Source organism: Triticum urartu, unplaced genomic scaffold (genome assembly GCF_003073215.2).
Source record: "Triticum urartu cultivar G1812 unplaced genomic scaffold, Tu2.1 TuUngrouped_contig_3056, whole genome shotgun sequence".
Classification (NCBI taxonomy): Eukaryota; Viridiplantae; Streptophyta; class Magnoliopsida; order Poales; family Poaceae; genus Triticum; species Triticum urartu.
This window is the reverse complement of record NW_024113570.1, coordinates 5,085-11,745: the sequence shown is the minus strand read 5'-3', so window position 1 is coordinate 11,745 and position 6,661 is coordinate 5,085. Positions and strand designations below refer to the sequence as shown.

Genomic DNA, 6,661 nt, shown 5'->3' with positions numbered 1-6,661 from the left:
ATGTACGTACATACGGGCGGGGTCTCGAACGCCCACTCGTGCATATGTACGACCGGGGCTCGTGTAAATGGCTGGGTTGGAACGGAGAAACTGCGTCGTCGTAGTGTTTATCAGGAGCCAACCGGCTTGGACAGAACAACCGATCGAAACGAGGCCTGGCGTACCATAGAACGGAGGAAACGGCCTTGTGTTCGACCGGCCATAGTCGAAACGGGATCCTGTTCATCAGGAGGGGTCTAGCGTACCGCAAAATGGAGGAAACAGACTTCTCTTGGACCTCCTACGGTCAAAACGGGGTCCTGTTGATCGGGAGGGGTGTGGCGTACCGCAAAACGGAGGAAACAGACTTGTGTTGGAGTGCTACTCTCGAAAAGGGGGGTCCTGTTCCTCGGGAGTGCTGCAGCATACCACAAAACGGGACTCCACACGATACTGTTCATCTCCACCGTCGACTGTCTCCATGGGCTACTGTTCATCCACCACCGACCTCCTCTAGCCTCCACCTGCGACTGTTCATCCACGGGCTCCTGTTCATCCAGCCTCCACCGCTCCTCCACCGGCTACTGTTCAACCAACCCTCTCCACGGGGCCCTGTGCAACCACCCCTCCACGGGCTACTATTCATCCAGCCATCCACCGGCTACTGTTCATCCAGCCCTCCACGGGGTCCTGTTCATCCACCCCAACCGGCTCGATCGGGCTCCTGTTCATCCTACGGCAACAGCCTCTAGTACCACGGGGTCCTATTCCTCCAACCCCCCACCGGGAATAGTTCACACAAACCCTCGCCCCCAAACAACACTCACTGTTCATCCAGAGGCAACATCGATCGGCTTCAGTTAGCAGTAGTAGTGAAGGAAACACTCGGGTTCAGTTAATAGCAAGGGATCGATCGGGGTTCAGTAACGTAGCTAGTGCAATCGCTCGGGTTCAGTTAGAGCCCAATGCCTCGCTCGGGTTTAGTTAGAGCGCAACGCCTCACACACAAGCGTGTACGTGTACAAGAGAAACGCGCAAACCTCCATGCATTGCTCGGCCCCGACCACCCACCGTAACTGGGAACTCCCCGATATTTTCCACGCCCTCGCTTCTACCATGGGTTTTTCCGTCATGGACGGCCCAAAGAATGTAATGCTGCTATGTCTCTGGCCCGCCCAGGACGAAAAGCCCATTTTCTGTCATGATTTTTTGTCATGGAAGTAGGAGCCCACCACATCTATGATGATACCGGGTTTTTTCACAATTATCCTCATAGAAGTGTCATTAGCATGACAGGAAAAAAACTCGCTCGGCCCAAAATATCACGGATGTGTATTTTTTTGTAGTGCCCCGCGGCAGAGCGAGCTCCTCCGAACATTCTCTGATGACGATGACGCCGGCGAGCACCCAGTCAGGGAGTCGCCGCTCTCCACCGAGGTCACCATGAGGTCCGGGGGCACCCCTGGAAGAGGCTGAGGCAGGGGATCTCGAAGAAGGATAGGATCGGCGCTGATTCCTCAAGGCAACGACTCCACCTCGCCATCGTCCGCCACCATCGCAGAGCCGGCCACGCGCTCGTCCGTCCCTAAGAGCGCGACAACACCCGTGCCCGGGAAGCTTGTGCTCCTGTGTAGGAAGAGGGAATATGTCGCCGAGGATCAGTAAGTGTATCTCCTTGCCCTTGCTCTTGGATCTTGACACAGTACTCAATCTCTCTATCTTGATGCCAGGCTGACGTCGACGACGAAGAGGAAGAAGGAGGACGCCGGAGCCGCCGTGGCCCAGCGACTTGCCACGGTTGCAACGACTCCAGCGGAAAAGGACGATGCTACCTCCCGTGCCCCTGCGGAGAGGTTGCCCTCCCGAGGCTCAAGAGCCCAGCCTCAGGAGAAGGCGATCGCTACGGCCGAGGTGACTCCGGAGGCACTCGCACTTAGCGCGCCGGCTGAGGACCCAAAGGCTCCGGAGCCCCCGACCCCGTCTGCTGCTGCTGCTTCACCAGGCTTAATGCCGGCGCCGCTTTCTCCCTAGCCATTACGCCGACAGGCCATGGTTCTTCTGCCGCGCCTTGTGCCCTGGAGGAGGGCTTCTCTACGCTGGACCATCTTCAGGGCAATCTTCAGGGCGCCGACCGGTGCCGGACGTCGGGGCTCCTAGTGCTGATCTCGGGGTGGCTCCAGGCCGACGCATCCGTCAGGGTGGCCTGGGCCCAGGCCGTGGCAGCCTCAGAGGAGGGCGGGAAGGTGGTCGGCCTAGCCGTAGCCACCCGCAACGTGCCGGTGAAGGACGCCAAGGCCGCTGAAGAGTGCTGCCACGCGGCGGAGGCCGAGCTGGAAAGTCTTCATGGCGAGCAGGCCACCTGCGCCCCCATCTCGAGGAGTAGGAGGAGAAGCTGAAGACCCGGGACGCGGCGATCGTCAACTGTGACGCCGAGCGGGAGCAGGTAGCCCGGGAACAGGCTTCGAAGCGCGGCCACCTGGACAAGCTGAAGGAGGAGGTGGAGGCGGCCCAGGTGTTCCACACTAAGCTTGTCTCTGACAATGAAGCCCGGATGGGGGCTAGGGATAAGTGCCTCGCTACTGCTGAGAAGAGGCCGCCATGGAGCGCGCCGTTTCGGACTTCCTCGAGCTGAGGTCCCACAAGGCGCTGCCGGATCTCTACGGGAGTGGGTATAAGGAGCCGTTGGTGACTTCGGAGGAAGGCCCCAGCAAGCTGCTCCTCATGCTCGTTAAGGCATCGTCATCGGAGTCGGCCCCATGGTGGAGGGGGAGGCCCGCGCGCTTTCTACCTCAGCCATGACGCGCGTCTTCAGCCACCTCTATCTCTGGGACACCAGCTTAGACCTCGGTGCCTTGCTCGAGCCTGTGGATCCCGAGTCCTATATCACCGCTGCTGAGGCCGTGAAGGGTCAGGTGGAGGCCCTGCTGCGAAGTTCCTCGGCTTGGACCCCGTGACCACGGCTAGTGGCAAGGACGGCGGCGACGTCGTCGATGACTGGTCTCGCCAAGCGGGCGATGGCGGAGTCCAAGGCTGAAGAAGAAGCTTGATGGTTGCGCTCCAATCTGTTCAAGTCCTGCAACATGTACCGTGCCTTGTGGAGGCGTAAGAACTAGTGCTTGGTACTCTTAAGAAACAGTATGTTTTGTAATGACTTTCTAGGGTTCTCCGATCTCCTTTTCGTTTGCTTTAGCGTTCTGCATTGGCAGGGCCCGGCGCCGTGCATACCTCAGCCGCCATTGGGTCGTACGGATCACCAAGACGAGACTAAGGGATGAGGGGCTACGTGACCAGTTAGGCTCCCGAGTCGCGATGCTCAGGAGTCCCCCTTGACGTGCAAACAGCCCTCCGGAAGGAGATGCGAGAGTAGGCCTTAGCGTTCTACGTTGGTAGGGCCCTGCCCCGCACATACCTTAGTCGCCGTTGGAGCGTCCGGGTCACCAGGTCGAGACCAAGGGGTGAGGGGCTACGTGACCAGTTAGGCTCCTGCGTCACGATGATCAAGAGTCCCCCTTGACGTACGAACAAACCTCCATACCTTTCCTTGTCGGGTTCTCGCTCGGGAGGGGTGCGCGAATACGAGGTCCGTGGAACCTGGTGAGGTGGCGTACGCTAGGCGTGACCTGAGTGTAGCCCCCGTGCCCATCCCCCTCGTGCAAATCTCCCAAGGGCAAAGCAGCGCGGTGAGGCTGAGCACCGAGCCTGGTGGCTCCCTGAGGTTAACACAACCGTGAGGCCACCCTCAGTTGTTTATCACCAGCGCGGAGCATGGCGCTTCCGCTCTTGCACAGGCATAGCCACTCCTCCACCGTGTCGACTGCCAGCACGGTGCATGGTTCTTGCACTGGTACCTGGGTGGCAGCCTGTAACGACCCGAGACTGATGCTTCAGACGCCTCCCAAATTTTGTTTCGTTTTCGAGTGTGTTTTATTTGTTTGTTGCATTTCATCATCGCATCATCCGCGTTGCATCCGCATGTTTTCATAAAACATGTAGTCCTTTGCAGTTGTCGCTTCTTCCTCGTCTCCGTTGATGTTCGTCAGGTCTCTTTGTCTTTTTCGGCCTCTCTCATACCCCCTCTCGTGCGCGTCCAAAAACTGCTCTGAACCTGAAGCGGGCTGTCGTGATCGATGGGTCCGGATCATCCCAAACATCCCTAATAAATCTTTGGTTCTATGTTAGACTCCCCTAGCCTATTTTTCTCAAATAGTCTGATTATGATCGGAGGGCCCGAGTAGCCCCTAAGCTAATCTACTTGCTATATAAGTAAACCAAACCCTAAAATCTAGGGAGATGTCCCATCCATCCTGTCTTGTGCCGCCACTCTAGCAAATCCCTCTCGGGATCTCCCCTGCCAGATCCGATCCAGCCAACCACCCACAGCTATCTCCCTCCTTGATTTCATCCTCGACCCAATCCCCTCGCAGCCAGTCCCCTCCTTCCTGATTTTTCAGCGCCGCCCAATCGCCGCAGCCATCCATCAATCCGATCCAGGCGTAGCTCACTCCGAGCTTCTCTGCTCGCTCGTCCCTGAGCAACTCGCTCCATCAGCTCCGCCTCCTCGAGCACCAGGACCCCCACGGCCGGTCTTTTCGAGTTCGTCGTCACCGGCCACCCAAGCACCAGCAGCAGCGTCGGACCTCTCTGCCTCCCTCTCCCATTCTTGCTTCCTCGTTCCCTTGCTGCTTCTTCTCTGCTCCCTCAGACTCATCTCGCAGGTCTATCTGGTTTAGGAACCAAAGCACCCTGTGCCTACTCGCCTTGACGCCATGCATGCCCGCCCGAGCCCCGCCGGCCACAAGTCGCCGTCAGAGCTGTTGTCTCCGCCCGTTTCCCTGTCGTCCTCGACCGCCCCTCAGCTCCGTCTGCATCGTCGTTGCCCGGATTCGGCGCCGGCCAGCCGGATCCGTCCCGTCCCCACCTCCCCTGCCTTCCCTGTAGCCTGCCTCCAATCCCCTTCATGTCCCGCGCCGCCACGCTGGCACGACCGTGTTGACCATCGGTCGTCGCCAGGAGAAGACGACCGCACGAGCTCGCCCGCTCCCATTCACCTTCTAGGCCACATCGCCGCGCCAAGGCCAGCCTCCTCTGCCTCCTGGTCTGGGCCTTGGCCCATGGTGAGCTGCCCACCTAGTTCCTATTCTTGTTGGGCCCGTGTTTAGATTCGGCCCGATGCATTTTTTTCCTTTGGACAATTTTAGCTATTTATCCAGAGAGTGCAGTTTTGTAGAAAAACCCTCCACATTCATGCATATCATAACCCACCAACCATGCATCGGATTAAAATGATTTAAACATGTAAAATGCTTAGAATTTCATCTAGTTTCACAATATGCCACTTTCATCCATGTTTAAAATGTTTAAACTGTTGTTTGCATTAATTTGCTAAATGACATGTTAAAATGGTTTATTTCATAACTAAATAACCGTAGCTCTGAATTAAATAAACTTTATATGTAAATGGTGTAGAAAAATGTATAGATTAATATGGTGACATTAATTTGCATGTTTAACAACTCTAAAATATGGTTTAGGGAAGAACAGTACCAAATTCGAAATATGCATCTGGGTTTTTTCCGGAATTTTTGTTTGTTGTTCCGGCCTCATTTAAACTTGCCTAGCTGGGTAGTTTTATCATGCTTCACCTCTTACCATGTTTAAACACATTTAATATTGTTGAGTACCTAAACAAGAATGAACTAAATATTTGATGTGGTGTAGCTCCACTTAATTTGTATTTTTGTTTGTTGCACTTTGCCATGCCATGTCTCATTAAACCGGACATGCATCATGCCATGATTATGCTTGTTGGTTTACCATGTTGTTTGCTTCTTTCCAGTGTTGCTTCTTCTTGATATTTCCGGTTAAGTTGCGATTGTGGAGACCCGTTCGACTACATAGGTTCGCCTACTTTATGGATTCGGTCTTCTTCTTAGCGGGATTTCACGCAAGATGACCGTCACCTTGGATCTCGGTACTATCTTTGCTATGCTAGTTGTCTCGATGCTATTGCTATGTCGCGCTACCCACCACTTGTTTCATAAGCCTCCCAAATTGCCATGATAGCCTCTAACCTTTTTCCACCATCCAAGCGAAATGTTGTTTTGGCTATGTTACCGCTTTGCTCAGCCCCTCTTATAGCGTTGCTTATTGCAGGTGCAGTTGCAGGTTGTTCCATGTTGGGAGATGGATATCATGGGATGTGTCACAATATATCTTATTTAATTAATGTATCTATATACTTGGTAAAGGGTGGAAGGCTCGGCCTTTTGCCTGGTGTTTTGTTCCACTCTTGCCGCCCTAGTTTCCGTCATACCGGTGTTATGTTCCTTGATTTTGCTTTCCTAACACGCTGAGGGTTTATGGGCCCCTCTTGATAGTTCGCTTTCAATAAAACTCTCCAGCAAGGCCCAACATTGGTTTTATCATTTTCCTAATAACAACTAAAACTTGCATAGGGACCCGCCGGCACCAGAAGTCTCTTAATAAACCCCCCAGACCAGTGCTCCTCATGAGTGTTGGTCCACCTACCTAGCAGTCGGCGGTGTCACCTCGGGGCAACCCGATGGTATTTTGGCTACCGTCCACTTACCATAGACGGTGTTGTCTTGAGAACGAGATAAACGCGGCTCCTATCAGGGTATCGACGCACTGGGTGGTCTTGCTGGTTTTGTTTTACCATGGT

The 6,661-nt window shown here is 54.8% G+C and overlaps 1 long non-coding RNA gene across 1 annotated transcript; it reads left to right on the top strand.

Moving 5' to 3' along the window:
• Nucleotides 1-4,237: 4,237 nt before the first annotated feature.
• Nucleotides 4,238-6,191, top strand: LOC125527153. The gene is made up of 3 exons (XR_007291987.1): nt 4,238-5,093; nt 5,816-5,950; nt 6,133-6,191. It is a non-coding gene; the product is annotated as an uncharacterized LOC125527153 (long non-coding RNA).
• The last annotated feature ends 470 nt before the right edge of the window (nt 6,192-6,661 follow it).